General features: G+C 46.4%; 1 non-coding gene across 1 annotated transcript; it reads right to left on the bottom strand.

Moving 5' to 3' along the window:
- Nucleotides 1–5,373: 5,373 nt before the first annotated feature.
- Nucleotides 5,374–5,599, bottom strand: LOC115128085 (small nucleolar RNA SNORA73 family). Its single transcript, XR_003863465.1, has one exon. It is a non-coding gene; the product is annotated as a small nucleolar RNA SNORA73 family (small nucleolar RNA).
- Between the last annotated feature and the right edge of the window lie 7,610 nt (nucleotides 5,600–13,209).

Here is a 13,209-nt window from a genome sequence, read left to right as displayed (position 1 = left end):
TAAGGAAATCAGTCAATTTAAATAAATTCATTAGGGCCTAATCTATGAATTTCCCATAACTGGGAATACAGAATATGTATCTGTTGGTCACAGATAGCAACAGCAATAAAGGTAGAGACGTGGATCAGAAAACCAGTCAGTATCTGGTGTGAACACCATTTGCCTCATGCAGCACAACACATCTCCTTCACATAGAGTTGATCAGGCTGGTGATTGTGTCCTGTGGAATGTTGTCCCACTCCTCCTCAATGGCTGTGTGAAGTTGCTGGATATTGGTGGGAACTGGAACACGCTGTTGTACACATGGGTGACATGTCTGGTGGATATGCAGGCCATGGAAAAACTGGGCCATTTTCAGCTTTCAGGAATTGTGTCCCGATCCTTGCAGCATGGGGCTGTGCATTATCATGCTGAAACATGAGGTGATGGCGGAGGATGAAAGGCACGACAACGGGCCTCAGGATCTCATCACTGTTTCTCTGTGCATTCAAACTGCCATCGATAAAATGAAGTAGCGTTAGTTGTCTGTAGCTTATACCGGCCCATACCAATAACCCCACCGCCACCACGGGGCACTCTGTTCACAACGTTGACATCAGCCAACCGCTCTCACACACACACACAACACCACACACACACACACAACACACACACACACACACACCACACACACACACACACACACACACACACACACACAACACCACACACACACACACAACACCACACACACTGTCTGCCATCCATGAGGTGATGGCCACATGAAGCCACACACGCTGTCTGCCGTCTGCCTGGTACAGTTGAAACCGGGATTCATCCGTGAAGAGCACACTTCTCCAGCGTGTCACTGGCCATCGAAGGTGAGCATTTTTCCCACTGAAATCTGTTACGACGCCAAACTGCAGTCAGGTCAAGACCCTGGTGAGGACGACGATGAACTTCCCTGAGACGGTTTCTGACAGTTTGTGCTAAAAGTCTTCAGTTGTGATAGCTTCATCAGATGTCCGGGTGGCTGGACTCAGACCATTTCACAGGTGAAGAAGCCTGGTGTGGAGGTCCTGGGCTGGCATGTTGTGGTCTGTGGAGGTCCTGGGCTGGTATGACGTGGTCTGGGTTGTGGAGTTTCTGGGCTGGTATGACGTGGTCTGTGGAGGTCCTGGGCTGGCATGACGTGGTCTGGGTTGTGGAGTTCCTGGGCTGGTATGACGTGGTCTGTGGAGGTCCTGGGCTGGCATGACGTGGTCTGGGTTGTGGAGGTCCTGGGCTGGTATGACGTGGTCTGTGGAGGTCCTGGGCTGGCATGACGTGGTCTGTGGAGGTCCTGGGCTGGCATGATGTGGTCTGGGTTGTGGAGGTCCTGGGCTGGCATGACGTGGTCTGTGGAGGTCCTGGGCTGGCATGACGTGGTCTGTGGAGGTCCTGGGCTGGTATGACGTGGTCTGTGGAGGTCCTGGGCTGGTATGGAGGTCCGTGGTCTGTGGAGGTCCTGGGCTGGTATGACGTGGTCTGTGGTTGTGGAGCTCCTGGGCTGGCGTGGTCTGTGGAGGTCCGTGGTCGACGTGGTTGTGGAACTCCTGGGCTGGCATGACGTGGTCTGTGGTTGTGGAGGTCCTGGGCTGGTATGACGTGGTCTGTGGAGGTCCTGGGCTGGCATGACGTGGTCTGTGGAGGTCCTGGGCTGGTATGACGTGGTCTGTGGAGGTCCTGGGCTGGTATGACGTGGTCTGTGGAGGTCCTGGGCTGGTATGACGTGGTCTGTGGTTGTGGAGCTCCTGGGCTGGTATGACGTGGTCTGGGTTGTGGAACTCCTGGGCTGGCATGACGTGGTCTGTGGTTGTGGAGGTCCTGGGCTGGCATGACGTGGTCTGTGGAGGTCCTGGGCTGGCATGATGTGGTCTGGGTTGTGGAGGTCCTGGGCTGGCATGACGTGGTCTGTGGAGGTCCTGGGCTGGCATGACGTGGTCTGTGGAGGTCCTGGGCTGGTATGACGTGGTCTGTGGAGGTCCTGGGCTGGTATGACGTGGTCTGTGGTTGTGGAGCTCCTGGGCTGGTATGACGTGGTCTGTGGTTGTGGAGGTCCTGGGCTGGTATGACGTGGTCTGTGGAGGTCCTGGGCTGGCATGATGTGGTCTGTGGAGGTCCTGGGCTGGCATGACGTGGTCGTGGTCTGTGGAGGTCCTGGGCTGGTATGACGTGGTCTGTGGAGGTCCTGGGCTGGCATGACGTGGTCTGTGGAGGTCCTGGGCTGGCATGACGTGGTCTGGGTTGTGGAGCTCCTGGGCTGGTATGACGTGGTCTGTGGAGGTCCTGGGCTGGCATGACGTGGTCTGTGGAGGTCCTGGGCTGGTATGACGTGGTCTGTGGAGGTCCTGGGCTGGCATGACGTGGTCTGGGTTGTGGAGCTCCTGGGCTGGTATGACGTGGTCTGGGTTGTGGAGCTCCTGGGCTGGCATGACGTGGTCTGGGTTGTGGAGCTCCTGGGCTGGTATGACGTGGTCTGTGGAGGTCCTGGGCTGGTATGACGTGGTCTGTGGAGGTCCTGGGCTGGCATGACGTGGTCTGTGGAGGTCCTGGGCTGGCATGACGTGGTCTGTGGAGGTCCTGGGCTGGTATGACGTGGTCTGGGTTGTGGAGTTCCTGGGCTGGTATGACGTGGTCTGTGGAGGTCCTGGGCTGGCATGACGTGGTCTGGGTTGTGGAGGTCCTGGGCTGGTATGACGTGGTCTGTGGAGGTCCTGGGCTGGCATGACGTGGTCTGTGGAGGTCCTGGGCTGGTATGACATGGTCTGGGTTGTGGAGCTCCTGGGCTGGTATGACGTGGTCTGGGTTGTGGAGGTCCTGGGCTGGCATGACGTGGTCTGGGTTGTGGAGCTCCTGGGCTGGTATGATGTGGTCTGTGGAGGTCCTGGGCTGGTATGACGTGGTCTGTGGAGCTCCTGGGCTGGTATGACGTGGTCTGTGGAGGTCCTGGGCTGGTATGACGTGGTCTGTGGAGCTCCTGGGCTGGTATGACGTGGTCTGTGGAGGTCCTGGGCTGGTATGACGTGGTCTGTGGAGGTCCTGGGCTGGCATGACGTGGTCTGTGGAGCTCCTGGGCTGGTATGACGTGGTCTGTGGAGGTCCTGGGCTGGTATGACGTGGTCTGTGGAGCTCCTGGGCTGGTATGACGTGGTCTGTGGAGGTCCTGGGCTGGTATGACGTGGTCTGTGGAGGTCCTGGGCTGGTATGACGTGGTCTGTGGTTGTGGAGCTCCTGGGCTGGTATGATGTGGTCTGTGGAGGTCCTGGGCTGGTATGACGTGGTCTGTGGAGCTCCTGGGCTGGTATGACGTGAAAATGAACATGAACATTATCTGCCAACAGCTCTGATGGACATGCCACACCTGTCAGGTGGATGGATTATCAAAAGGAGAAATAATCACGAACAAGGATGTAAACACATTTGCGTACAATTTGAGAGAGATAAGCTGTGTGTGTAAGGAACATTTCTGGGATCTTTTATTTCAGCTCATGAAACATGGGACCAATACTTTGTTGCCTTAATATTTTTTGTTTCAGTGTATTTGTTATATAGACACTACAGGTCAAAAGTTAAGACACGCCTCCTCATTACAGGGTTCTTTACATGTTTACTATTTTTATTTTTTTACATTGTAGAATAATGAAGACATCAAAACTATGAAACAACACATGGAACTATGTAGTAACTTAAAAAGTGTTACATTTATTTTAGATGAGATTGTTCAAAGTTGCCAGCCTTTGTCTTGATAACAGCTTTACACACTGGAATGCATTTTAATTAACAGGTGTGCTTTGTTAAAAGTTAATTTGTGAAATTTCCTTAATGCGTTTGAGCCTATCAATTGTGTTGGGAGGTAGGGGTGGTATACAGAAGATAGGCCTGTTTGGTAAAATACCAAGTCCATATTATGGCCAGAACAGCTCCAATAAGCAAAGAGAAACCATCATTACTTTAAGACATGAAGGTCAGTCAATGCTGAAAATGTCAAGAACTTTGAAAGTTTCTTCAAGTGCAGTCGCAAAAACCATCAAGCGCTATGATGAAACCGGAAAGGCAGACACAGAGTTCCCTCTGCTGCAGAGGATAAGTTCATTAGAGTTACCAGCCTCAGATTGGAAAGGAAGACCCAGAGTTACCTCTGCTGCAGAGGATAAGTTCATTAGAGTTACCAGCCTCAGATTGGAAAGGAAGACCCAGAGTTACCTCTGCTGCAGAGGATCAGTTCATTAGAGTTACCAGCCTCAGATTGGAAAGGAAGACCCAGAGTTACCTCTGCTGCAGAGGATCAGTTCATTAGAGTTACCAGCCTCAGATTGGAAAGGAAGACCCAGAGTTACCTCTGCTGCAGAGGATAAGTTCTTTAGAGTTACCAGCCTCAGACACTGCAGCCCAAATAAATGCTTCAGAGTTCAAGTAACAGACACATCTCAATATCAACTGTTCAGAGGAGACTGTGTGAATCAGGCCTTCATGGTTGAATTGCTGCAAAGAAACCACTGCTAAAGGACACCAATAATAAGAAGAGACTTGCTTGGGCCAAGAAACACGATCAATGGGCATTAGACTGGTGGAAATCTGTCCTTTGGTCTGATGAATAGAAATTTGAGAGTTTTGGTTCCAACTGCTGTGTCTTTGTGCAACGCAGAGTAGGTGAACGGATGATCTCCGCATGTATGGTTCCCACCGTGACGCATTGAGGTGTGATGGTGTGGGAGTGCTTTGCTGGTGACACTGTAGGGGATTCATTTAGAATTCAAGTCACACTTAACCAGCATGGATTCCACAGCATTCTGCAGAGATACGCCATCCCATCTGGTTTACACTTAGTGGGACAATCAGTTGTTGTTCAACAGGAAAATGATCCAAAACACACCTCCAGGCTCTGTAAGGGCAATTTGACCAAGGAGAGTGATGGGAGTGCTGCATCAGATGACCTGGCCTCCACAATCACCTGACCTCAACCAAAGTGAGATGGTTTTGGATGACTTGGACCGCAGACTGAAGGAAAAGCAGCCAACAGGTGGTCAGCATATGTGGGAACTCCTTCAAGACTGTTAAAATCATTCCAGGTGAAGCTGGTTGAGAGGATGCCAAGAGTGTGCAAAGCTGTCATCAAAGCAAAGGGTGGCTACTTTGAAGAATCTCAAATATATTTAGATTTGTTTAACACTTTTTTGGTTACTACATGATTCCATATGTTATTTCATAGTTTTGATGCCTTCACTATTATTCTACAATATAGAAAATAGTACAAATACATTAGTCCATATAATATCCCGTTTTAAATATACAAATATATATAAAACCACAAGTAGTAAGCACGAAAACAGGAAAGTGGCTCCTACAAATGGAAATTGTGCAATGCATGGTTTAGCCCCCCAGTCATGACCCAAAGGGCTCTGGGAAGATGTAGGAATATACAGAACGCCGTCCTCACCAGCCCGAGGGCCGGGGGGGACAAAGCTTGCTCTCCGACGCCGTGGAAAGGGACTGTACGTCACAGCAGCGAAGTGCTACGCTCCCATACGCCACAAGAACAGAGCCATGCGAGAGCAACGTCACAGGATGTCCACGTCACCATTTACAAACCCTTCATTTTGATACGTGCATATTATTATTTGAGGCGCACACATCTGATGTCCTAATCACCATCGACTGATGGATCAGCCAGCAGATCAATGCAAGTCAATCAAGTGTCCAGCCACTCTGCCCAGAGATGTTAGAAAATACCAGACCGATAGGATTCTTTATACTGTGAATCGTTCAGTGGGGTCTTTAATACATCCTTGACATTATATCCAGAAAGTTATTTCGTAACCTAATACATTGGATAATAAGCGTCGAGCTCTTGACAGAACGGTGAGGGTTTCTCGCAAAAACTTAGAGGATTTAAAATGTTGTGGTCGTCTTATTACATTTTGTTTATGCGGGTCGTAAATAACTAAATTAGCATGACAAGCCGCATTAAATGTAAAAGGCTTTGAAAAAAAAAAAAAACTTGCGTTGACATTTCAGAGATACACTTGTTTTTTGTGAGAAGTCTTCGACAAGGAACAGGAACTTGTCATTAATATGAACAGCGTACACTAAAATATGAAAATACGATAACCATCTCTATACCGTCGTCTGGAATTGAGAAGATGAAGAACTCAACGGTAAGCCTGTCCGTTGGCCTTCTCACTCAGCACCCAGCCTAGCTGACACAATGCTCTTTTTTTTCTAATTTTAGACAATTTGTTTCTCTGGCCTCCATTGAATTAGTCACCCTAATGTTGACCATCCTACAAGGGGTAAAAACTCCAGTAGGTTTTGAATGGATTATGATACGAAACATGAGGTTTGGACCAATGCTTTTCTTAAGAGGATTATCTACACAGTTAAAATATTATTTTACCTATTGATCAAAATATCCATTTTTGATTGGACACCTTACAATAAATACCCCTTTCATGGACTCGTATCTGGGCTTCTTGATCCCATTCCTGTGGCCCTCACGGGCTGTAGACAGAGAGGAAAGAGACTGGTACTCAACAAGTTTGGGAACCGTTTTGAACAGGGCATCATTAGTTCATCATCATCGTCACTCAGCAGTAACCTGGTGTAGTTAACTAGCTGGGTAGTTTCACAGAGGTAACCTGGTGTAGTTAACTAGCTGGGTAGTTTCACAGCGGTAACCTGGTGTAGTTAACTAGCTGGGTAGTTTCACAGCGGTAACCTGGTGTAGTTAACTAGCGGGGTAGTTTCACAGAGGTAACCTGGTGTAGTTAACTAGCTGGGTAGTTTCACAGAGGTAACCTGGTGTAGTTAACTAGCTGGGTAGTTTCACAGCAGTAACCTGGTGTAGTTAACTAGCGGGGTAGTTTCACAGAGGTAACCTGGTGTAGTTAACTAGCGGGGTAGTTTCACAGCGGTAACCTGGTGTAGTTAACTAGCTGGGTAGTTTCACAGCGGTAACCTGGTGTAGTTAACTAGCGGGGTAGTTTCACAGAGGTAACCTGGTGTAGTTAACTAGCTGGGTAGTTTCACAGCGGTAACCTGGTGTAGTTAACTAGCGGGGTAGTTTCACAGAGGTAACCTGGTGTAGTTAACTAGCGGGGTAGTTTCACAGCGGTAACCTGGTGTAGTTAACTAGCTGGGTAGTTTCACACTGATTGTGGGTGGTGTGATTCTTTGACTTTGCCATTTCTGTTCTGTGGACAAAACAAAAAATGTGGAATTAAAGTAACTTTTGTACACTGGAAAGATCCACCCTGCAACTCATGTTTCCTTACTAAATGTCCCCGTTTATAGCGCTGTAGTTAACGGGTGGGATACCGGTAGACAGTAGTTAGTTCGTATGTTTCTAACAAGCCAGAGATCCGAGATGGGTCTGCAATGACACGAACACCGATATTATTCGCCTTTTAGGAGGTGAATGTTTGAGATTTTTAAAAAGTAACACCAGAACTGTCGTCTTCAACAGTGGACTACTTCAGGTTGGTGACATGCAGGCGGAATGAAACGCTTTCGTTTTGCCAACAAGATAAAACTAGCGAATAGAAAACCCGAGCTATGCGTGGTTAATCATCATCTAACGGGGAACAGATTGAAAGACGACTGTGTTGTAGGTGATATTTTACACTACATGTATACGTTCACGTTGTATATGAATCTAAAACATAGATAGGAGGGTTGATGCAGATTATATGTTGGACTCGGGAGTACAATGAGTTACCTGCCAGACATACAGACATACAGACGACAACAGGGAAGAGGAAGATATTACGCAAAGTCAAGGAAATATGAACCACAGAGTTTCTAAACCCAGAGGAGCAACATCGCAACACTTCCGAGAACAATTATGACCGTGCCGGAGTTTGGGGTTTGACATGTCAATGAGAGAAGTGTAAAATTCTTCCTTTAGTTGTTCATTTTCTTGAAATCTAAAGCAATAACCTCTAGCCGATGTCTTAAGTAGTTAACCATGTTATTACTCCAAACTTATGAAAGTAACAAACTAGCACATTTTCATTTTTGTAAAAAAAAAAAAAAAAAACGTTATATTGAAGGGAGTGTCTTTCATTTGACGGTTTCCACATGCGCAGTTCGGCGCGGGAAGAACGTTAGACCCGATGACGTTTTCTGCGCATGAGCATAGTAATGTCACCATGACAGGGATTTCTATTGGAGAAGCAGTTTTAGCGTATCATCATACTTTACTATCTTTGTGTGAACCATCGAATCAAACGAGCGCAGACAGGAAAAAACTAGAAGACGTTTTAAAGACAACACGTCCCCCCCCCAAATGCAGTGTAGGACACATTACACAATCAAATTTTCCAACCAGCAAGTGTCGCTGTTAAATAAAGGGGGTTTTCTACAGACAAGAATATAATAAGAAAAGTACGGATAGGTCTGTGAGAGGAGCACGTTGTGAATTAATAATTATCGTTATCTGCCAGACCTGACCTCAAAACATGCAGGGTTTTTCCAATTTAAGCAATGTAAAACACATTAAACAGAGTAGCTAGTATATTTCTGCATTGCTAACCATCTAGACTGGCATCTCAGGTCTGATCAATTTGCTGTTATTATTGACAAAAAAAATTGTTCTCTCAAAAACAAGAACATTTCTTAAGTGACCCCAAACTGTTTAACGGTAGTGTACTTTTTACTCCATCCATTTTCCCCTGACACCCAAAAGTAGTCGTTACATTTTGAATGCTTAGCAGAACAGGAAAATGGTCCAATTCACATAATTATCAAGAGAACATCCCTGGTCATCTCTACTGCCTCTGATCTGGCAGACTCACTTTGTGTGTAAATTATGTCTGAGTGTTGGTATGCCACAGGAAATCTGTAAATAACAAAAAAAAATCATTTGGCCTGTACATTGTTAATTTGGTACTGACCCTGTATATAGTCACCTTCCCCCTATACATATCTACCTCCATCACTCCAGTATCCCTGTCACCTTCCCCCTATACATATCTACCTCCATCACTCCAGTATCCCTGTCACCTTCCCCCTATACATATCTACCTCCATCACTCCAGTATCCCTGTCTCCTTCCCCCTCTACATATCTACCTCCATCACTCCAGTATCCCTGTCACCTTCCCCCTATATATATATACCTCCATCACTCCAGTATCCCTGTCACCTTCCCCCTATACATATCTACCTCCATCACTCCAGTATCCCTGTCTCCTTCCCCCTATACATATCTACCTCCATCACTCCAGTATCCCTGTCTCCTTCCCCCTATACATATCTACCTCCATCACTCCAGTATCCCTGTACATTGTTAATATGGTACTGACCCTGTATATAGTCACCTTACCCCTATACATATCTACCTCCATCACTCCAGTATCCCTGTCTCCTTCCCCCTATACATATCTACCTCCATCACTCCAGTATCCCTGTCTCCTTCCCCCTATACATATCTACCTCCATCACTCCAGTATCTCTGTCTCCTTACCCCTATACATATGTACCTCTATCACTCCAGTATCCCTGTCTCCTATACATATCTACCTCCATCACTCCAGTATCCCTGTCCCCTTACCCCTATACATATCTACCTCCATCACTCCAGTATCCCTGTCTCCTTCCCCCTATACATATCTACCTCTATCACTCCAGTATCCCTGTCACCTTCCCCCTATACATATCTACCTCCATCACTCCAGTATCCCTGTCTCCTTCCCCCTATACATATCTACCTCCATCACTCCAGTATCCCTGTCTCCTTCCCCCTATACATATCTACCTCCATCACTCCAGTATCCCTGTCCCCTTCCCCCTATACATATCTACCTCCATCACTCCAGTATCCCTGTCCCCTTCCCCCCTATACATATCTACCTCCATCACTCCAGTATCCCTGTCCCTTCCCCTATACATATCTACCTCCATCACTCCAGTATCCCTGTCTCCTTACCCCTATATATATGTACCTCCATCACTCCAGTATCCCTGTCTCCTTACCCCTATACATATCTACCTCCATCACTCCAGTATCCCTGTCCCCTTCCCCCTATACATATCTACCTCCATCACTCCAGTATCCCTGTCCCCTTCCCCCTATACATATCTACCTCCATCACTCCAGTATCCCTGTCTCCTTACCCCTATACATATCTACCTCCATCACTCCAGTATCCCTGTCCCCTTCCCCCTATACATATCTACCTCCATCACTACAGTATCCCTGTCCCCTTCCCCCTATACATATCTACCTCCATCACTCCTGTATCCCTGTCTCCTATACATATCTACCTCCATCACTCCAGTATCCCTGTCTCCTGCCCCCTATACATATCTACCTCCATCACTACAGTATCCCTGTCTCCTTACCCCTATACATATCTACCTCCATCACTCCAGTATCCCTGTCTCCTTACCCCTATACATATGTACCTCCATCACTCCAGTATCCCTGTACATTGTTAATATGGTACTGACCCTGTTTATAGTCACCTTCCCCCTATACATATCTACCTCCATCACTCCAGTATCTCTGTCCCCTTCCCCCTATACATATCTACCTCCATCACTCCAGTATCCCTGTCTCCTTCCCCTATACATATCTACCTCCATCACTCCAGTATCCCTGTCCCCTTCCTCCTATACATATCTACCTCCATCACTCCAGTATCCCTGTCTCCTTCCCCCTATACATATCTACCTCCATCACTCCAGTATCCCTGTCTCCTTCCCCCTATACATATCTACCTCCATCACTCCAGTATCCCTGTCTCCTTCCCCCTATACATATCTACCTCCATCACTCCAGTATCCCTGTCCCCTTCCCCCTATACATATCTACCTCCATCACTCCAGTATCCCTGTCCCCTTCCCCCTATACATATCTACCTCCATCACTCCAGTATCCCTGTCCCCTTCCCCCTATACATATCTACCTCCATCACTCCAGTATCCCTGTCTCCTTACCCCTATACATATGTACCTCCATCACTCCAGTATCCCTGTCTCCTTCCCCTATACATATCTACCTCCATCACTCCAGTATCCCTGTCCCCTTCCCCCTATACATATCTACCTCCATCACTACAGTATCCCTGTCTCCTTCCCCCTATACATATCTACCTCCATCACTACAGTATCCCTGTCCCCTTCCCCCTATACATATCTACCTCCATCACTATAGTATCCCTGTCCCCTTCCCCCTATATATATCTACCTCCATCAATCCAGTATCCCTGTCTCCTTCCTCCTATACAGTATCTACCTCCATCACTCCAGTATCCCTGTCTCCTATACATATCTACCTCCATCACTACAGTATCCCTGTCCCCTTCCCCCTATATATATCTACCTCCATCACTCCAGTATCCCTGTCTCCTTCCCCCTATACAGTATCTACCTCCATCACTCCAGTATCCCTGTCTCCTTACCCCTATACATATCTACCTCCATCACTCCAGTATCCCTGTCCCCTTCCCCCTATACAGTATCTACCTCCATCACTCCAGTATCCCTGTCTCCTTCCCCCTATACATATCTACCTCCATCACTCCAGTATCCCTGTCTCCTTCCCCCTATACATATCTACCTCCATCACTCCAGTATCCCTGTCTCCTTCCCCCTATTCATATCTACCTCCATCACTCCAGTATCCCTGTCACCTTACCCCTATACATATCTACCTCCATCACTCCAGTATCCCTGTCCCCTTCCCCCTATACATATCTACCTCCATCACTCCAGTATCCCTGTCCCCTTCCCCCTATACATATCTACCTCCATCACTCCAGTATCCCTGTCTCCTTACCCCTATACATATGTACCTCCATCACTCCAGTATCCCTGTCTCCTTCCCCCTATACATATCTACCTCCATCACTCCAGTATCCATGTACATCGTTAATATGGTACTGACCCTGTATATAGTCACCGTCCCCCATATATAGTCACCTTCCATTGTTAATATGGTACTGGAAATGACCCTGTATATAGTCACCTTCCATTGTTAATATGGTACTGGAAATGACCCTGTATATAGTCACCTTCCATTGTTAATATGGTACTGGAAATGACCCTGTATATAGTCACCTTCCATTGTTAATATGGTACTGGAAATGACCCTGTATATAGTCACCTTCCATTGTTAATATGGTACTGGTACTGACCCTGTATATAGTCACCTTCCATTGTTAATATGGTACTGGTACTGACCCTGTATATAGTCACCTTCCATTGTTAATATGGTACTGGTAATGACCCTGTATATAGTCACCTTCCATTGTTAATATGGTACTGGAAATGACCCTGTATATAGTCACCTTCCATTGTTAATATGGTACTGGAAATGACCCTGTATATAGTCACCTTCCATTGTTAATATGGTACTGGTAATGACCCTGTATATAGTCACCTTCCATTGTTAATATGGTAATGACCCTGTATATAGTCACCTTCCATTGTTAATATGGAAATGACCCTGTATATAGTCACCTTCCATTGTTAATATGGAAATGACCCTGTATATAGTCACCTTCCATTGTTAATATGGTAATGACCCTGTATATAGTCACCTTCCATTGTTAATATGGTACTGACCCTGTATATAGTCACCTTCCATTGTTAATATGGTACTGGAAATGACCCTGTATATAGTCACCTTCCATTGTTAATATGGTAATGACCCTGTATATAGTCACCTTCCATTGTTAATATGGTACTGGAAATGACCCTGTATATAGTCACCTTCCATTGTTAATATGGTACTGGAAATGACCCTGTATATAGTCACCTTCCATTGTTAATATGGTACTGGAAATGACCCTGTATATAGTCACCTTCCATTGTTAATATGGTACTGGAAATGACCCTGTATATAGTCACCTTCCATTGTTAATATGGTACTGGAAATGACCCTGTATATAGTCACCTTCCATTGTTAATATGGTAATGACCCTGTATATAGTCACCTTCCATTGTTAATATGGTACTGGAAATGACCCTGTATATAGTCACCTTCCATTGTTAATATGGAAATGACCCTGTATATAGTCACCTTCCATTGTTAATATGGTACTGGAACTGACCCTGTATATAGTCACCTTCCATTGTTAATATGGTACTGGAAATGACCCTGTATATAGTCACCTTCCATTGTTAATATGGTACTGGAAATGACCCTGTATATAGTCACCTTCCATTGTTAATATGGTACTGGAAA

The sequence above is a fragment of the Oncorhynchus nerka genome, linkage group LG15 (genome assembly GCF_034236695.1).
Source record: "Oncorhynchus nerka isolate Pitt River linkage group LG15, Oner_Uvic_2.0, whole genome shotgun sequence".
NCBI classification, from domain to species: domain Eukaryota; kingdom Metazoa; phylum Chordata; class Actinopteri; order Salmoniformes; family Salmonidae; genus Oncorhynchus; species Oncorhynchus nerka.
Note: the sequence above shows the minus strand (reverse complement) of the source record. Positions and strands in the feature narration are given on the sequence as shown.